Here is a 20,557-nt window from a genome sequence, read left to right on the forward strand (position 1 = left end):
TTGTACATAAAAATACAGTTTATGTTCAGGTTTAAAGTTTGAATATGCTATGAAAATAGTGTAAGAAAGAGCAGCATTTACCTCAAGGTCAGTGACCTTCGTGGGGCATGGTGCCATGTTACTTTTAGATAAAGACGGTGAGTTGATGCCACAATTTTTATACCAATTCACTTAACCTAAGTAGTTGTATAGACCTAATTTTCTACATTTTTAACTGAAATTTTGTCTACTTAATCACTCCCTCCAGAATAAAGGGATGTTTTTTTTCTCAAACCCCAGGTTAAAGTGTATTTTCAATAATAATAATAATAAAAAAAGCATTCAAGCATTTCAGATGGCGTGTTGATTTATTTATTTATTTTTAAGTGATTTTGACTGTCAATATATAAAGTAGGAGAGAGGCCGCACTATGCATTTATGCATAGTGCAGCCTCTCTCCTACTTTACGTATTCTAATTATCCAGGCCAGCACTCTTAAAGTTTATAAGTATATGCATTGAGTGAAGCCTGCTCCTATCCTCACTTGATTGTCAATATATACAATCCATTGATTTTGATTATATCAGCATATACAATACACTGTTGTTAAAAGCAAACAGATATCCAGAGAGATTTTAAAAAGAGAAATAAAAGTATCCAAGCATATGTTTTGGTACAGAATCAGAAGCAATGTGTCCATTTTAAATTAACCTATGTAAATCCATTCATAATACAGCAGATTTGTGTTAAACGTAAAAATACTCAAATAGATATGGACAAAAAATAATAATAAGAAAACTGAAAAGTACTGCGGTCAAGAGGTCATTCAGTGATGGTAAAAGCTGGCACCATCATAGATGACAGCGCTTCGCCTGTTGATTGGTCAGGCCTCGACAGCGATGACAGAAAAGGGGCGGGCCGAAGCGCAGGAATCCGCATAGAAAAAGTCAGGAGTGACAGATTGCCCGGAGTGGGTGACAGCTTTACAGTGCGATCGGACGAAGAAGTCAAGCAGCCCCCGAATTCTTACAGTTGCCATCTTACAAAGCTTTATTATAGACTCTAACGCCGTATCTACACTGTAAAAGAGCGACGCGACGCTACAAAACTTCAACGAAACCACTATAATATTAAGTTGATTATAACGGTCGCTTTCTATTTTTGTCGCGTCGCGTGCGGTAATTACGCACTTGTGGCGGTTCCCAACAGCTTATGCAAATACATTCTACATGTCTGCTTTGACCAAGAACTTTAAATGACGTGAGGACGGTTTTTTTTTTGTGTGTGTGTGAAGTTGAAGACTTGATAAAGTCATTATGAAGACGACGAACGCGGCGATTATCAGTCGAAGTAGAGAGGACATCCTTTCTGGACATTTATGCATTTTCTCACTAGGCATCTTTGCTGTCAGTGCTGGAGGAAAAGTCACGGACATTCTGCAAAGAAGTTTGTGTAAGAAAGTTAATCGGACGGATCTTTCTTAGAAATACATACATTCTGACTCTAACTTCGGTGAGTGTTCAGTTAATATTCTGCATTAAGTGTCTGTATTTAATAATAAAGCAATTCTGCATGGCACAGCACTGAGCAGGCAGTGCAAGTCTGCACAGCTGTGTCCAGGAAATGGCTCAGTAATGAAAAAAAAGTTATGAAATGGTGAAGGACAATATAGCCTATTCATTTAATCGATGTAATATATTTAAGCAATATATGACACAGGAGATTAATATTAACACTGTTATTTGCCTGTAAGCGCAAGGCCGCAGGTAATCACTTGTGCTAATTACCAACACTACAGGTAGATTGTAAGTATTTCAATAATTAAGGTACATAAACAAGTAATTAATATTATAGTTTACTTTTCTGGTTTCTATATGTTTTCTCTGCCAATCAAGCTTTTGTGTTAACAAGCAACTCGCACACTAAAAGCCGGCCTGGAGCGGTGTGAATGAGTGGAGCGGAGTCGGTCAGAATATTCCGTGTCCGGGTTTTCCATTTTCTGCTCAGTAGTGAGAGAAACCCAATCAGAGAGATCAGCGGGCGCTCGCGAGAAAACATCGACGCTCTGACTTTCAATAACGGCTGCTCTGTTCAGGTAAAATCAGAACTCCGCTTCCATAGTCTTTATCATGGCAGACCAGACGCCATATTGAATTTTATACTGTGAGGGATAGACCATTATGTAAAAGTAGCCTACTGTACCAGTACTGTAAAAAGGTAGGCTGCAAGTTTTTTTTTTAGTTTTTTTTTTATTTTGTGTCTACTGAGAGTTTCTTTGGAAAGATGTTTCGTCAGCTGAACAACTGGCCTGTTGTTCAACTATAGTGCAACTCATTAAATACAGTGTACTTCTATTCCTCACATTCTCGTTGTTATCCCTTAAAAATTAGATATGGCACTAACGTTACTATTTGAGAGAGAGAAACACAGATGCTCTAGCTTTCCAAAAAAAAAAAAAAAAAAAAAAAAAAAAGTAAGAGGCTCCTAGCTAGGTAGCCTAAATCTGCTCGGGAATATGCCATGAACACAGAGGTGATATCAGCACATTTAGATTAGAAGGCAGCTTTGTCAGTCAAATTTAATTTGATTGTTTGTTAATTAAACATATATTATAAGTGAAATTGTATTCATTATTTTATATTTGAATAGGTTTATGGAAATATTTTAAATATAAATGTAGTTAGCTCTGCGAAGACGCCTTTATCCAAAGCAGTTAATTAATTAAATTAAATTGTATTAGTTTTTTTTTTTTTTTTTTTTTGTCATGTGTGCTGTTAAGTCCCATTCGCACCAAGAACGATAACTATAGGCTAATGATTAAAAAAAAAAATCATGATTTATCACAACATTTTCTCTTTTGTCAAATCAGCTTAGATAATTTATGGGGTTTAGATAAAAATATTTTAAGTTTCTGTTGGTTAAACAAATCTCCATTGTATTAAAAGTTTCAGTCTCACAGTCACTGCAGTTATGTCGTCTGCTGCTTTGAATGCTTATGGATCCTGATTTTCTAGCCGCGATATTGTCCCACTGTGACGTTAATTGTTAGGCATATAAAGTTGTAGGCATATGTGGACTTCTTTATTCTCATAGAATTGTAACGATTATTGAAACTTTATTGTTATAATTATCTTTATAGTTATTGTTGGTGTGAATGGATGTTTTTTCTTTGAACAGTTGCAAGAATATGAAGGCCAGCATTAAATTCCTTTTTATATTACTGTCACATCAGTCACACACTTTACTTATTTTCTTTGCATCAGTGAAATTCTTCTTCAGTTTTATCACTTCTAATTCAGTGACGCAAAACAGCCGGTAGAGTGTAGGCTAAGTGTCGGGTGGCATGACTTCCTGTTGACCTCTAAAAGTTAGCGAACTTAGCGTTTTCTGTTAATCAGTGTTCTGGTGACACAGATGACTTGTTCTCTTGCTGTGAGTTTCGTGCCTGGAATCAGCGAGCTGTGTTTAACTGCTCGTAGAGTGCAAAGAAGTGTGACCTTCAGCAAGGTCAGAGAGGCCTTCGCTCATCTGATTCAGCTTCGGGCAGTTTTGGGTTCCTGGAAAAAAATAAAATAAAGGAGAGAGAAAGTTAAAGTGAATGGAAACAAGTGATGGAACAGGTACAAAATCTATATGTTTTCTCACATCTCAAGTGCATGCCATTAAAATAGAAATGGGACAGTGTGTTTTTTTTGTTGTTGTTGCGTTTAAACTACAGTATAGGAAACACACAAAAATGGAAAATCAACAGGAAAAGATCAAGCGAATAGCCTGACATATTTGCCATGTCTCTGTTTGTTTTATCCATAGCTATATTTTTATTTGTTAGTGTAGACTTAACAGTAATTCAATTATTTGAAGAACATTTTCACAAAACAGTCAAATGCCCTCTGAACTTGACTTGACTTGACAAATGTGTTTAATAGGTAACAAGTTGTGGTTACTCTAGACATTGACTTAACCTCATCTGCTCCACAACGAGTTTGTCCCATAGGGCATCTGCCATCATGAGAAATGCAGTTTAAGTCAGTGTTAGGGAAGGAATGCTTTGATGAGGCCCTCGATCTAATCAGAGTGCGGCTCACAAGGGTGGTATTTTTTACAGTCTCAGGGAGAACAGGACGATCAGAAAATCACAGCCATCAGGACCAATGTATTCAGCTTTATTTGAGAAGGTTACCTTACTGTGACTTTGCCTTGTCTGGGAATGAAAATCTGTTTGTGTTAGTAGGATAACACAGCATCATAACTAGTCAAACAAAGCAGTCAGAAGTCGAGTCCCGGTGTTGAGTTTGGAACTTAAAGAAATAAGTATTTGTACCTGTGATAAGTAAGTTAATTGACTATTTTAGGTTAAAAAGTGTAAAATGCTGTGGCATAATCATTAACTTTAAACTAAAATCCATGACATCATCCACCCACCCTCATGCAATTCGAAACGTGTTTCCTGTGTATTATGTAAAGAGTTATTATCATAAAATGTCAATGCTGCTCTTTTCCATATGATGAAATTCAGTCAATTTTGTAGGGCTGCCCCCGACTAAAGATTTTTCTAGTCAACTGTTAGTCGTTCATTTAAGCTATTAGTTGATTAGTCAGGAGAGAAATACTTAACCATAATAATAAGCATTTAAAATATAAATGAAGTGCTCAAGCGTGCCTCAGCGACACCGGCAAACATGCCATAAACTTTTCTGAGATCAGAACACAAACTCAGTTTTTTAGAGGTCAGAACACAAACAAAATAAATATACATTAGTCCTATATAAAAACTGATAAATAAAATATATAGCAGCATCTGAAACACTAAAACAATATGGACAATTAGGCTATACCTGACTCACGTCATAATGTTTTTCCTCCAATCTCAGTCTTATGAGAAAGGAACATGAGTTTATCCACGTTGTCGGGAAGAAGTGAGCTCTGTCTTGCTCACAATGAAGCCGGGCTTTGCGAAGATACGCTCTGATGGCGTGGATATACTGTAGAAGTTAAATTAAACATGTTGTGCAGTAAACGCGATACTAATTTTAGCTTCTACACACCGCAAGAACAGTTGGATATCCGCCTAATATTACCTCACATTTATCAAGGTTAATGTTAACGTTAGAGTGAGCGGCCGGCCATGTGGCTGAAGTGGCTGATAAATCATGTTTGAGGTCGCACGTCACCTTTTTGTGGTCATCTTTGCTCTCTCAAAATGTTCCCACACTTTGGATTTTCTGTGTTTCCAATTCCTGTGGAGTTTTTTTTTTTTTTTTTTTGACTAACCGGCTAATTAAAATTTAGTCGACCAAGCCTCCTCTCGTTGACTAATGTTTATTTGACTATTGGGGGCAGCCCTACAATTTTCATAGTTTATTAAAAATATACATATATTTTGACTATTTAAAGGGGTCACGACATGAATTTTTTTATCATTTTAATATGTTCTAAATATTTGACAACTAAGGGGACTTTTTATCTTTCTGAAAGCATCAAATAAACTAAGACTGCTGCTTGTGCACCCTCAAAAAAAATAGATCAAAGCTAATGGTAACTAAAACCAGGGTGAACAAAACCATAGCCAATTATTGATGTGATCAGAGGCCTTGTTTGGGTGGAGGCCGTGTCAGCCAGATCCCTTCCTTTTTTCATTTAGTCTCGCTCTCTTTCCTTGCTCTCCACCCCTTCCCCCAATTCCTTCTCCCTACGTCTCTGTCTTACTACATGCTATGCGGTTGCCAAGTGCTAAGAATCTGCGGAATGTGGGATTGCTGTGGTCTGATAAAGTTTGCTTTGTTCCCGCCGTGACCTGAACGCTGGGAGGGATATGGGACCCTGGGAGTTTCACCAGTCAGTGCACTGTAGAGCTGCACGATTAATCGTTAAAAGATCGCTATCTCGATTCAAACACCCACATGATCTTATTCCTAAATGACGACGATTCTCCTGCGTCTATTAAACCTTTGACAAAATCAAACCGCAACATTCAAATCTGCGTTGGTGCTGCTGCTGACCCAGAGAAAGCAGTTATCATGTATAGGTATAAAACAGCTTCACAAAGTCTTTTCATCTACACAGTATCATTATTTCTGTGCTACAAATATTCAGATTATCATAGAAGTAATGGGATAAAAGTTTATAGTTCAGATATAAACACTGCTGTCTATGGTAGCGATCAAAATAGAGCAAATCACCTTTTGAAAGTAACTTGGCTCTTCAAATAACTATTGTATCGATTACCAATGTAAGGTGATTGCCACCACAAGGTGGCGAAAAGTGACTGATAAAAAAGTATTTGTCATTGAATCATTCATTCAAGAGATTCATTCAAAAATGCTGGCTGCGTCCAAAATCACACACTCTCTTGAGTTGGTGCTTATTTTGAATAAGTAATTACTTCGCTAAAAAAGTACATTCTATATAGTATGAATGCAATCTGGACGTACTACATTCACCATGTTGCCCTTATCAAGTGACCTACAGCATCAGTTGTGAGTCACGAGTGAGTCATTGAATCATTCATTCGAACATTTATTTATTTTTTTCATTCAAATGAGTTAAACATTTTAAATAGACTGCAGCAATTAACATTTTGTCATAACCTCTGGTAAATTACATGTTTTGTTTGGTGTCTGTTCAGAATCGTGTGACAATCACAATCTCTATTTGAAACAAAAAAATCGTGAATCATGCAGCTCTAGTGCACTGCAGATCAGACCCTGCACACAGTCTCAACACACTTTTAAGCGCACGCACATACACTTTGAGCTACGTCTCATTAGCAACCTGTTATGTATATTACAGCACATGCTACTGACTGCTGCTGTGTGGATAGGATGTCATGAGGATGCATGTTACAAATTGAATTTACATACACACACATCTGCATATTATAGCTTTTGTAGGCAGGGCATGTAATTCATGTAATTCTCCAAAAACAGAAGGTTTTTATACAGTCTGGTCTTACTCCATTCAGCCAGAATTGTTTATCAGACAGATAAACTTAAGACACAAGCTAGAGAGTAAAATGTAAACCTTAACAGTGAAGTTTAAAACGCTGAGACCACTTGTAAAAATGCTTCTACAACTGATACAATACTAATTATGTTTATGTTCAATGACAGCTGTTTTTTTTTAGTTGTTGTTTTATTTCTAACAAAGATAGCTACATGATAAAAAATATGCATTAATGGAAAATAAAATATTTTATTAAATTATAAAGAGTAAAAAATAATGCATTATTATTATTTTAATATTAATTTAGATTTTAATGCTCCTGGGACACAGGCCGGGGTCTGATCAACTCCGGCCTGGTCAGCTGGGCGAGGGTGTCTGATGTTGAAAGACCCAAAACACCCAATGACCCTAGGATACAATGTGTCCCAGCGCATCATGATGTAGCCTATCTTTTTCTTAACGTCACTTAAGCATAGCTATTTTGGAAAGAGTTGAATAATTTGACAATATGTCAATGAATGATGCAACACATTTAGTAAATCAATGAATATCCTAAACAAAACATTTCCCTAGCTGAAAATCAATTTCTGAATGCATATACATGAGGGCTTTATGCAGAAATCGGTTTCTTCCAGAGAAAAGAAGATGCATGAAAGAGAGATGAGACACATTCCAAATTCCCATTGTCACTTTGTCAAAATAGACACATAGCTTTTCCAACTTAAAACACATTTCCAGTTTTAGAGGCCAGTTGAGTGGAAACATTGACGGGAAAGTACAACTGATGACAGAAAATGATGCTTATTTATTGATTTTAAGTTTTAAGTTGGTGTTCCATGTGTAATGGTCGCTTCTCTCAGAGCTGCAGGCTTGAGTCTAGTGCTGAAGGGAGTTGAGATGGTCTTGAGGAAATCTGCCATCTCAGCCCTCACAACACAGGGGTCCTAACAGCTTCGTTTAAAGAGTAAACAGAGATGGACTCTTTGTGATTGGAGGGGGTTGGCAGGAAGCTGCTCTGGTGTTTGTGTTTAGGAGATGTTTGCAGTCAGCAGGGATATGTTGCATGTGAAGCTTCATCAGATTGGCTTTTTGTGGGAGAGTCTTGGCAAAACAAACGGCAGCCGCCGAGTTTCCAGTGTTTTCAATGTAAATATGACATTTCTCTTCTGTCATGGTTACCAGCCCTCATAGTGTCACAAGGTGGGCCAAACCTTGCAGGAATGATTGTCTCTCCATGGACACAGAGGTAGGAGTGCCGAAAAGCCTCTGAAGTCCGCAGTCTCATAAAGTAAATCAAAGTTTTTAGCGTTTTTTTTGTCAAGTTTTGTCTCATTTCCTCTGATTCAGTGTATTAGGGTTACAGTCAGTGTCAGGTTTAGGTATCGACTGCATGGGCAAAAAACAGCTGGCAGTACGGGCTACTGTAAACATCCTTGACTGGAAGCTGGTGCTTTAGATGGAGCTTTCAGTCGGATGTTTGCAGCAGCCAACTGCTGTTACTCTCACCCGGAAACCTGCATCAGGAGAACATGGAACATACCCACTGGAACAAAGCTTCTGATTTTAATGTTCAGATTGTTGAGGTGGTCCAATTACTTCTAGTCCCACTCTCTGAAGAGCCACCCAAAGTCCATTCACTGGCTGTCTGATGCACATTGTACACAAAACTGGAAAGCACTGAGAAAATAGTGCCAAACCAGTAGACCTACAATAATTAGACCGCTGAAAAGATAGGTCTCGGTCCGCTTCCAAACAAACTCTGTTGCGGTTCGATTGAAATATGAATGCAACACGGGCCAAAGACATGTAAACGAACCAAATACGGAAGATGAGACCCTAAAAAGGGCAGAATGCTCACGCATACCTGTTTTTTCTCGTCATAGTTGTGATGTTGCCCATCACAGTTCGGTATACAGCCATCAGAACTGCATCTCCTCTCAGCAGATTTTCGTTTGTGTGTGTGACAGAGGGATTCCTTCTGCTGACTCCTTTGCACATTTTATAAGCTCTTCACGAGTTCTCAGTTGGTCAAAATACCGTTAGGCTACACACACAACAAGCGCATTTAGCCCAGCACACAGCATTGTTTTGGAATTTGGTAAATTCCATCTCAAAATATAGTCTGTGAACATATCAGGTTGTGAACGTATCCCTTTAGGTTCGGTGTTAAAAATGTCAATGTGAACGCTAAGCGCACCAGGACTAAATGTTTTGGGGGGTTTTTGGGTCCGAACCAAGCGAACCGAACTACAAGTGTGAACACAACCTAAGCCACTTCTGACAGTAAACTATGAAAGGTTTTCACATCTTCCTGTGTTTTTTATGGTATACACAAAACAGTGAACTACAACAGATGACTGTTTCAGCCATGTTGCTTTCGATCTACAGCAGCTGCAACAGCGTAGCTGTGTGAACTGAGACAGGCTGAAATGGATCCCTCTTTGGCATGTAAAGAGCAAACAGCGGTTTGAGAGCGAATCAGGTCGAGGGTCTGCTTCACGGGCTCTGGCGAGAGCGAACACTGTCTCCAGAGTCCGAATGTCAACATCAGAAGCCAAGGGTTGCCATTTGTGTCAGATTAACACATTCAATCATGTAAAACACATTCAGCCCCAACACCTGTGGAGCGCTAAGACCTAGATTAGCTGAGCTGCCCCTGCTCTGGGTCACTCCTTCTCAGAGTTTCAAAGGCCTGTAACACAGATACAGAGAGCACAGGACTCTCGCTTTCCCACCTCCTGCATGAAGGCTCCCACAGGGCGTGCAATGAAAAGCACAGAAATGTGATCCTGAAGAACAGCTTTGGGTCAGCAAAGTGAAAACTTTCAAGCCTACAAAGTCCATTCACTGAAACAACATTAACACTATAAAAATACAAAAATTTTAAATTTGTAGGATTTTGCTGTTTGTTTGACCATTTCTTATATTCAGACTACAAGCTTTGCAAATTATCGGACAACACTGCTAAATGCTTATCTTAAACAATAAGATAACTACAGATACATTATTCAAGTTAAGACCTATATTTTTAGTATTGTGAAACATGTTTGGAGTATAGCAGTTTTGACTAGTACTTATGATGTAATGTAATGAGTAAATGTACTGTTCTGTTAACACTGTAAATGTAAAAAAAAAACAGCCCAGGCTCATACATGCCTGTGGTGACATTTTATATAGTGTTAAAAGCAAACAGAGAGCTAAAAATGGATTTGCTGAAGCAATCATGCCATTTTATTAAGTTTAGGCTATTACATCAGAAAAGTCATACATTTGGAGCTGCTTAGGTGATGCAAACATCAAAATTTGGAGTGTTTTGAGGTCATAACATAGTATTGTGCAAGAAACAGTGCAAAAATAAGTCTTTATCAATCTATAATCTGCCCCTATAATCGTAATACATGTGAAAAGGAACAAAAGTTCTTGGTGAATATTGCCTTGATTTTGGCTGGAATCTACAGTAAAAAAAAAAAAATTGTAGTTTTGTATATTCTGGAGTTTTGCAGAAAGTTAGAGGCAAGTTTTTCCAATGAGCTGGTTATGGTTATTGGTTGTCAGTAAGCTCTGTATGCTGAAAAATATGTTTTATGAAATTAAACATTAGGTTAAATAACGGTTTCTAAACTTTCTGTTGAGAGCATTTGTTGTCTATAGTCGTGGATGTTTACAATTTTACCGAAAATATACCTTTAAAAGTGAGATGTGTAATTTCTGCATCAGCAAAGAGAATTGAAAAAATAATGGATGTTGACAAACAAGTTTCCTGAACACTTCCTCCATCTGCAATTGGTTGGACAAACAAATAGTCCCGCCTCCCAAACTCTCACCATTAGCTGAGCCAGTGTGCCTTGGTGGTCTTTACATAATGATTCGTGATAGGAAAGGTGATGTAAGGTGACTTACTTACATAACCTTACAATTCAGTCAGTTGCTATACAAAAATGTATGTCTAAAGTCTATGACCTAGATCAGGGTGTCAAACTGTTCAGCAGAGTTTAGCTCAAACTCCAATTAAAGACACCTGAACCAGCTAGTCAAGGTCTTTAGGATTACTATAAACTTCCAGGCAGGTGTTTTGGAGCTGTTTAGAGCTACTGTACACTCTGCAAGACAGTAGCCCTTCAAGAGCGGAGTTTGACACATGTGGCCTAGGTCTTAAACCCTGCTTCTGGAGACCCACTGTCCTGCAAAGTTTATTTCCAACCTGCTTCAACAGTCTTGCATGTAATATTTTTCAAGCAATCATGAAGACCTTGATTAGCTGGATCAGGTGTGTTTGAACAAGGTTGGAGCTGAACTCTGCAGGACAGTAGCTGCATCCCAATTCAGAGGCTGCATCCTTTGAAGGCCGCATTCGAAGGCTGATTACATCACAGCGGCAAGACGAAAGCTGTCCAAATTCAAAGGCTTTTTCAAATGCGGCCTTGAAATGCGTCCTTCGTTTTCCGGGCAATGAACAGTTGGATCCTTCGCGGCCTAGCCTACCCCAGAATTCAATGCGCCAGTGACAACAGAAAAATTGCTGGATTATACTTTTAAATGCGAGAATTCAGTTTCAACTTACTCGAATATCTAACGATACAAATGCAAAAAAAAAAAAAACGTTAACATTTACTAAGATGCGATTTAATATAGTTTATCATCTTTATTATGTACATAAATAGACCAAGGTGCATACTTAGACAAGTTGTGAACCCTGTTTTGTTTTCAGACAGTTAAATATAACTTTTAAAAAAGTCCAGTATCAATGGCAACTGTCACAGTTGCTAAGCGACAAAAAAAATCCCCCGTAGGCTAGACCGTCCCATTTAACAACGCTCGGTTTGACCTTTGTGGACTTCGAAGTTGTGGCCTTTGAAGGCTGCATCCTTCGAAGGATGCAGCCGCTGAATTAGGATACAGCAAGTGGGTCCCCAGTAGCAGGGTTAAAGACTTGATTTCAGTGGTCTATGACATTTTCCTCATAATGTTAACAAGGGTTTCTTGCTTTGGTTGGTTATCACTTAATCAAAATGACAGATTTAATGAGCACCCAGTTTCAGCACTCTGGACAGCTCTCTTAGGTTGAACCTGCAGACACCCTGTCCTAGGGGTGAGACAGTCCTCAGGGACATCTTTAATGTGATACAGTAAAGTACAATAATTGAAAAATAAATAAATAAAGCTTTATGTTCTTCTCAAATGACATTTTGATCTTCCTTTTATTGTTTCTTTATATCAGTGGTTCTCAACTCTAGTTCCTGGTGCCCCACCTCTCTGCACATTTTATATGTCTCTCTCATCTGACTCTGATTTCTTATCTGATCTCCTAAAAAGCTGATGATCTGAATCAGGTGTGTTAAATAAAACAAACATACAAAATGTGCAGAGCGGTGGAGCACTAGGACCGGAGTTGAGAACAACTCCTTTATAGTGTCTAACAGTGTCCATAATTGAATATTATACGAAGTACCTAGTTCTTCAATAAAAATGGGGTAATGATAAACTGCTGAATTGTTGAATAAGCTGTAAATTGTTATTTTGTATTTAAATTTGCCATTAAAATGCTGGGCAAATTAATATTTTAAAATATTTTAAAGTCATTCTTAGTTTAAAATATTTTAACAATTTATCAAAAATAATGCAAAGTTTCTGTTAAGCGTAGGCTACAATTGATAAAGTGGCAGAACATCATTAAGTTTTGCTTCCAAATCATGTCTAATGCATTCCAGATGGCAACAGTCACTAACTAGAATACTAGATTGTAAATATTTTGTGAAAAAAAAAAAGTACATTTACCTATTACAATAGCATCTATGTTGCAGTTTTTTGTATGCCTGCATTCACTAAGCCTTTTATAAAAATCATTCTTGTCTTTTTCCAGCCCCACCAGTTTAATCGCTCTGTCCCCTCTTGTTCCCCTTCCTGGTAAACTCAATCACTCTTTCTCTGTGTGTTTCTTGTCCTCCACCCCTCTTTATGCCCATAGGCTGGCACCAAGTCTGATGACTTTTCCCAGAAGATTCAGTGAAGACATAGAGAGAGGGGGCAGAAAGAGAGCCTTCTTGTCCAATAAGAGAAAAGGGGACTGAAGAATGTGAAAAGCTCCCATTCAGGCCAGTTCAGAGGGGCTGGGAGCGGCCACATCCTCAGGAGGGAGGAGGGGTTGCTGCTTTCTGGAGGGTGGGCTAGGGATCCTGGACAGGGGCCAGGAGCGATGCAAAGGCTCCTCAGATGACGCTGGTCCGTGGGAGCGTCCAGTGTCTCCGCCTCTCCTCTGTCCCTTAGGACATCGACTCCGGACCCCTCACATTCTATTTACTCGCACAAACAAACTCTCCCCTAAGAGAACCAGTAGGCTGCAGCGTGAGGAATGTGTCTCTATTAATAGAGCGGTTAGATTATCTCAAAGACTAATGACTGGCATGTCCAGATTCCTGAAAGACACGGCAGTGACATACTCTCATCCACCGCTCCTCATTCACTGGCAATGATCTCATTTCCTCTGATATTCTATGAATTTAACTCATGGACGGTTCACTTTTTAAAATGTTGTACTTGCACAGCTTTATCGTTAATGATAACAAAAACATTTAGCAGACTTTTTTATTTATTAGCAATTAACATGCAAGAAAAGTGAAGTAAACCAAAATAAAAATATGGCCACAAATTTTAGTTTTTGATACATGCACATTATGAGCAATAACACCAGGCTGAGCTGAGATATTTAACACATTAACTTTGGCAGCCCTAAAAGTTCAACTAAAAGAAATAATAAGTTTGCAAGTAAATAACGTGTTGATCGAAACGTGATATTCAGGTATGCTTGGGTCAAGAATTCTTTGCTATGAAGTCATGGCCAGATCTCTCCACCACAGCCTGAGCTTCAGGGAGTGTAAACATCCTACACTCTCAGCTGGAGCCCAGCCCGTGGCCGGGAGTGGGATGTTTGCGCTCTCTGGCTCAGGAACGCCACAGCTCACTACGGCTCCACTGTGGAAGGGAAAAGCTTGTTCAGAAAGTTGTTCAAATGTTCTCTTTTTTTAATCGCAGTACACCTGAAATTGAAAATGAGCATCTATCTATCTATCTATTTATCTATCTATCTATCTATCTATCTATCTATCTATCTATCTGTCTATCTATCTATCTATCTATCTATCTATCTATCTATCTATCTATCTATCTTTATCTGTCTTTAGGCATTTAAAACCTTCAAGACTATTTTTAAACTTTCCAGGCAACATTTTCGCATCCTCAATTCAGTTGTGAAAGGTGAACGGCCCTGATCATTATAAACGTATTTACATTGTGTGCATAGTGCATACTTTATGTAAAGTATGTTCTTCCTGGACTTTGTGGATAGATTTTGAAGTGGATATGGGAGCTTTGTAACGCACACAGGAAGTGAACTCCATTGTGAGCATTGTAAGGGCTCCGAGGGTGAGTAGCCTGTCATTAAGATGTTGAGGCTGAACTTTAGGTCTCTTTGAAGCTTTCTGACCCCTCTGTCCGACTGCAAGTGCCTCCACCCAGACAGAGCTGCCGATGGAATTGCCTGAGAGGAAGTGACTATTTATACCCATGAAGGAACAGAGAGAGGCACCCTTCCGATGGGCGTCTCTTCTCTTGCTTCCTTTGACAAAAATGTTAGAACTGCTCTCATGAAATCTAAACTCAACTCCAACTCCACGAAGATATGAAAAACATCCAGTGCTCTCAATGGTATCTGTGTAAACGCCTAACCATGTTTTGGTTTCCATTCTCTTCTGCTATGACCTTTATCCACTTTTGCTTGATGTCATAACTTAAGCATTTCTCATATAGGGCCACTAGGTGGCAGACTAACTCCAGAAAATCCCTAATGCTAATGCCTTGCTTGGAAAGATAGTAGACATAAATAAATGCCACTTTTTTGAAATTTTTTTAAATTATCCACTACAAAACTTGTAGGCATATTCTTCTTTTTTTACATCCTTTGCTTTTCTTATGTGCCCGTAATTCAACGACACCAAACCAGAGATGTATTTATTTTACTAACATTAAACGTATAATTTAGCATCAACATCAGAATTATTAGTTTCGCACACAAATGTATTAATAATAATTAATACTGACTTTTTTTAAATTAGCTTTTTTAAATGATTGACAGCGCTAATATATTTTTTAAAATTAAATATTAAAATATTTTTGCTAACATTTTTTGAATTTTCACAATATCTTTCCAAGTATCCGTGGGAATCACTTTTGATGGCTGTGTTGGAAACGATAGCAAGTACAAAGTGAAAAGAGTTCAGTGACATTTTTGAACTCATTCACCCCACAGCGCATTTTCCTGCTCTAGTCAATCTGAGCGAGTAAAAACGGTAAGAAATGTTAAAACCAACTGACACCCTCTGATCAAGCTCTTCCTGTCCTGGAGGAGTCAAAACAAGTGAAGTATGACAACACGGACATCATTCATAATTAGTTTGACTTTTTCCCTTCCTGTCGTGCTCTTTGAACTGAATTCAGTTGCCAGAGCTTTTTTCCATCTAACTGCAATAGAGCTACTGAATTTACAGCAAGTTCCTTTCAAATGTTTCAAACAATAATCTCGCCCCATGGTGGCACAGCAATGGGAAGTTGAAGCAAGCTATTTGGTATGTGTTATATGTAAAGTAAAAACAACATTGTCAGCAATGAACACACATCAGGAGGAATCTATTGTGACTGTTGTTCCTTGTTTAATAAAGAGCTGACTGTTTGACTGACTTTTTTGTTATTGTTGTGGCCTTTTTGATCAGTCGTCCTCAGCTAAATGTTTCCTCATTAACATAACATTACGACAGTCAGTCGAAACCACGTATTTATTTTTTGTATGTATAATAATACTTAGTTTCGGGGGATGTTAACACTCTCGACCACACAAGGAACTGAAACATTTCAGTGTGTTCAGAGATAATTTGCTCTCAGCACTACACATTAGCAACTGTGACAAAAGCAGTGACTGTGTAAAGTTAAATCAAATAAAAATATAATGCATATTGTACAGTAATGTGGAACTACCCAGCTCATCTGACCTTGTAAGATGTCAAAATGTTCATAACACAAATCTTATTTACCTTATTTTTTTCTGAAATACACAGTTTAAGTTTAAAAATTGCATTAAAGATGGGAAAACATGCTAACAAATGCTAGAATTTCTATTAAATGAAATGGGGTCCAACTTTAAAAATAGGGAACAACAAATCTGCAAACAAACAGAAATAGTATATACATTAACATTTAAATATATAACCGTTTAAAAGTTTGGGGTCAGTGAGATTTGTTTTGGTGTTTTTTTGTGAAAAAAAATATATATATTTTATTCAGTAAAGGTGCATTAATTTGTGTGACAATAAAGACATTTACAGTCTAAAATTAGAAAATATTTCTATTTCAAATAAATGCTGTTCTTCAAAGAAAAAAAATTATCAGTTTCCAAATAAATATTAAGCAGCAAGTTTTCATATTAAGTGTTTTCAACTGAAAATAATAAGAAATGTTACTTTTAAGCACCAAATTATTAGAATGATTTCTGAAGGAACATGTGACACTGAGGACTGGAGTGATGACTACTGAAAATTAAGCTTTGCCATCACAGTAATAAATTACATTTTAAAATATATTCAAATAGAAAAGTTATTTTAAAATGTAATAAAATATATTTTTGATCAAATAAATGTAGCCTTTGTGAGCATGAAGACACTTCTTTCAACCACTGGGTGTAAAATTTAATTAAAAAAAAAATAAACCAAATAAGGTTTGTCCATATTTGACCCAAACATGGATTGAAACAACCCAGCATTTTTTAGAGTGCAACATTAAAAGTATCTTACCGACCCAAACGTTTGAACTGTAGTGTATTGGCAGGGGTCAATGCACAGACCTTGGTGTAAACAGGGAATTAACCCAGATGTAAGTAAGCTTACTGGCAAATTGTGACTCATTTTTACACACTCTGTGTATTAAGCTTGCATCGGAACAGCTGTGTAATGGCTGGATAATATCCTGGACAAAGGCATGAATGCTCTTTGTCATTTCATGGCTGAAGGAAGGTCATCTGAAGCCACACGGCTGCTAACAGTGAAGAATTGAGTTGACATAACTGGCCGTTTCATTACACGCACTGCTATGAGTCCTATCAGCACTTCCTCTTTACAGAAAACATAAGTTTCCCTCAAAGAACATCTGGGGTTTCAAGTTACCCTCATCCCAATGGGGAATCAAAGTGAGAACACAAACAGTTCGATCTATCACAAGACTTTCATTTACAGGTCTAGGGTTCAGAAGTTCAATTTCAGTGAAGCTGACAGAAAGAAAGAGAAACACTCTAAAAGGAGAAGTCACTCGTATTTGTCAGCTGGACAAAATTCAAATAGTGTGGAACGTAGAGTCCCTAGACTTATTTAAAAACCCATCTGCACTATAGATATATGACACTACCAACCCTGCAACCTCAGTCGTAATGGACTGGACAGGCTTATAAACCAGTAGGCATGACAAATAAACCCTGATAGCCTGAAGCATGAATGCATATTCATGATCATGGTATTAATAAAGTACTTGTCTTTAGTTGAGAATATAATTTCACAATAAAATACCAGGGAGGAAAACAGTTACTATAATTTCTGAAAGAGATGTTGGCAAAACATGTTTATCTAGCTGTTCAGTGGAGCTCAGAAGATAGACTCGACTCAAGGTCAAATTTTCAACATGATATCACTAGGGAGAGAGAGAGAGAGAGAGAGAGCTGATGATAGAGTTTCTGGAAGAGGTGAGGTAAACAGCTGCTTATACTCTTATCATTGCGGTCAGCAGGATTAAATGAACATTGCTCCTTTAAGACCCCATGAAACCACAATTTTGTGGGTTGAAGTCTGTTAACTTTGAAAGTATTAATATGTCAGTCGGATATTAATCTGACAAATACTTTGAGCAAATATACACCTTTAAAATTGGGAAATAAACCACAAATAGGCTATACTCATCTTATTCCGTTCAAATGTTTGGGGTTGATTTCATTTTTTTAAATAAGTCTCTTATGCTCACCAAGATGGCCTTTATTTGAGCAATAAAATACAGTAAAAACAGTAATATTGTAAAATATTATTATAATCGAAAGGAACTATTTTCTATTTAATATTTTTTATATGTAATTTATTCCTGTGATGCAAAGCTGCATTTTAAGCATCATTACTCCAGTCTTCAGTGTCACATGATCCTTCAGAAATCATTCTAATATGCTGAATTGCTGCTCAAAAAACATTTCCAATTATTATCAATGATGAAAACAGTTGTGCTGCTTAATATTTTTGTGGAAACCATTTTCTGGATTCTTTGATGAATAGAAAGTTCAAAAGAACAGCATTTATTTTTTATCCAATCAAATTCTCTCTAGAATGTTCCCTCCCCTTAATACCACCACAAGGTTTGTAGAAAATCAAGGTTTGTGTGTCTGTCTGGGGTTGCACTAAATTAAATGAAAAGGTAACAAGCATTCTAAATTGTTCTGCGCTATACTGTCAGTTGTCAATAGGAAATATATCTAAAGAAATGCTTACTTTCTATTTTAAACAAAAAATACAGTATACAGTAAATAGTGTGTAGTATTCAGCAAGTAGTAAGCTAGAATTCCAGTAAAAGGCGCAGTGACTGCTGGGATATCACAGTTGCTTGGGCCATGTTAACAGTAGGGTTCTGCATCATTCAGTAGGCCTCATCTAAACACGCTGATCCATTCATGCCTGACTTGTGGTTGATGCCTGTTTTTCTGTGTTGTATGTTCATGGCATGAAGCTTTAAAGCTTCTAATTGAATGAGACTATACAGCACAGCAAGAGAGATACATGCACACACACACACACATACACAAACTAGAGCAGTGAGTCATGGGAAGTATCCGCTCTCCAACACACAACCCCTCCACCTCATTCTGTCACTCCTGATCAGTACGGCCACGCTGCCTTCCACTCAGCACATTTAACACAGAGAAACCACAGCAACCACAGTACTGGAGTAAAACAGTGTTTTACTAATGAGTCAGTAAACAAACAAAATTAAGACTGTGTCTGTTAAATTATACTTAAATACATTGTCTTTGCGTGTTTATTAAGATGTTGCGTTTTCGTATCCTGTCTGTTTCTGTTTTTAAAAAAAATATATTTTTCTGCAATTAGATCCTTGACTCTCCTCTTCCCTGCCACTGCACAACAAATATTTCCAAAATTACAATTATTATCCTCTCACAACATAAAAATTTGGTTAATTTCACTTGTGAGCCCTACAGGGCAGATGCAGAGCCCTACTGTATATATATTTAATTTAATTATGTAACCAGCAAATATGCATTAAATTGATCAAAAGTTACAGTAAATTATAATGATACAAAAGAGTTCTATTTTAAATAAATGCTGTTCTTTTGAACTTTTCATTCATCAAAGAATTCTGAAAAAAAAAGTCACGGTTTCCACAAAAAAATTGAGCAGCACTGTGTTGATATATTGATACTAATAAGAAATGTTTCTTGAGCAGCAAATCAGCATATTAGAATGATTTCTGAAGGATCATGTGAGATTCGAATAACTGCTGAAAATTCAGCTTTGCCATCACAGGAATAAATTGCATAACAAAAAAAATAAAAATTATATATATATATATATATATATATACATATATATATATATATACACAGTCAAAAAAATATTGTAGTAATATTGCTGTTTTTACTGTATTTTAGATCAAATAAATGCAGCCTTGGTGAGCAAAAAAAGAAAGAAAAAGATTTATTTTAAAAATATTTAAAAAATCTTACCGACAACAAACTTTAAATAGTTTTTTATATATGTCCGTAGTTGAAAAGATCACCCATATACCATAGCTGAATGATTACCATACACATACCATCATATTTATATGGCACTCACAATATTTCACAATATTACCATGGTACTCTAAAAACATGGCATAATCATGGTACTTGTTTGTTTGCGATAGAACATGAGCATGTTCTACCAACTGGTAGTCAAAGAAAACCACAGAAGATGTGCAGGAGCGCACCAGGAGAGGCGGGCCAGGTTTGTGTCTGACAACTCTTTGACTGAACACACTGACAGTTTGACAAGCAACAGCAAGGCTCAAGCTGATTACAGCAAACATGGTCTACTTAAGCCCACACGGGACCAGGCTGCCTGAACAGACCATATGGTAGGCCTACCGCTCTTCTGTGATTTTATCACAGTTTTAACTGTGTTCCCTGACTTAAAAATCCTCTCAACTGAGCGGTATGGATTATGGGAGGGGACAGAGTGGTATTCAACTTGCCCTCTGTCAAAGACACAACACACTGGGCTGTTTTATCTTAAGCTGAAAGATTGTTTTGAAATGACATATGTAAGCGATGACCTTCAGTTAGTCGGTTGCTATTGCAAAACAAACCCAAATAGGGGCCCAAAAGTTGTCTCGTATCACCCTGAGGTTCATTTTATGGCCAGCCAAGTATTTTACTCTGCTAATTACACTGCTCCTTAACAAATAAATAAATACAAATATTTCAAATTATATTATTCTAGTTTTAATTATATATTATATACTATATATTTAATTATAAATGATTTTAACACATAATGCTGTGATTGAC

At 37.3% G+C, this 20,557-nt stretch overlaps 1 long non-coding RNA gene across 1 annotated transcript; it reads left to right on the top strand.

Moving 5' to 3' along the window:
- Positions 1-946: 946 nt before the first annotated feature.
- Positions 947-15,650, top strand: LOC311069566. Its single transcript, XR_014603533.1, has 2 exons — positions 947-1,491; positions 12,887-15,650. It is a non-coding gene; the product is annotated as an uncharacterized lncRNA (long non-coding RNA).
- Positions 15,651-20,557: the final 4,907 nt, after the last annotated feature.

The sequence above is a fragment of the Abramis brama genome (genome assembly GCF_963993115.1).
Source record: "Abramis brama genome assembly, chromosome: 19".
NCBI lineage: Eukaryota > Metazoa > Chordata > Actinopteri > Cypriniformes > Leuciscidae > Abramis > Abramis brama.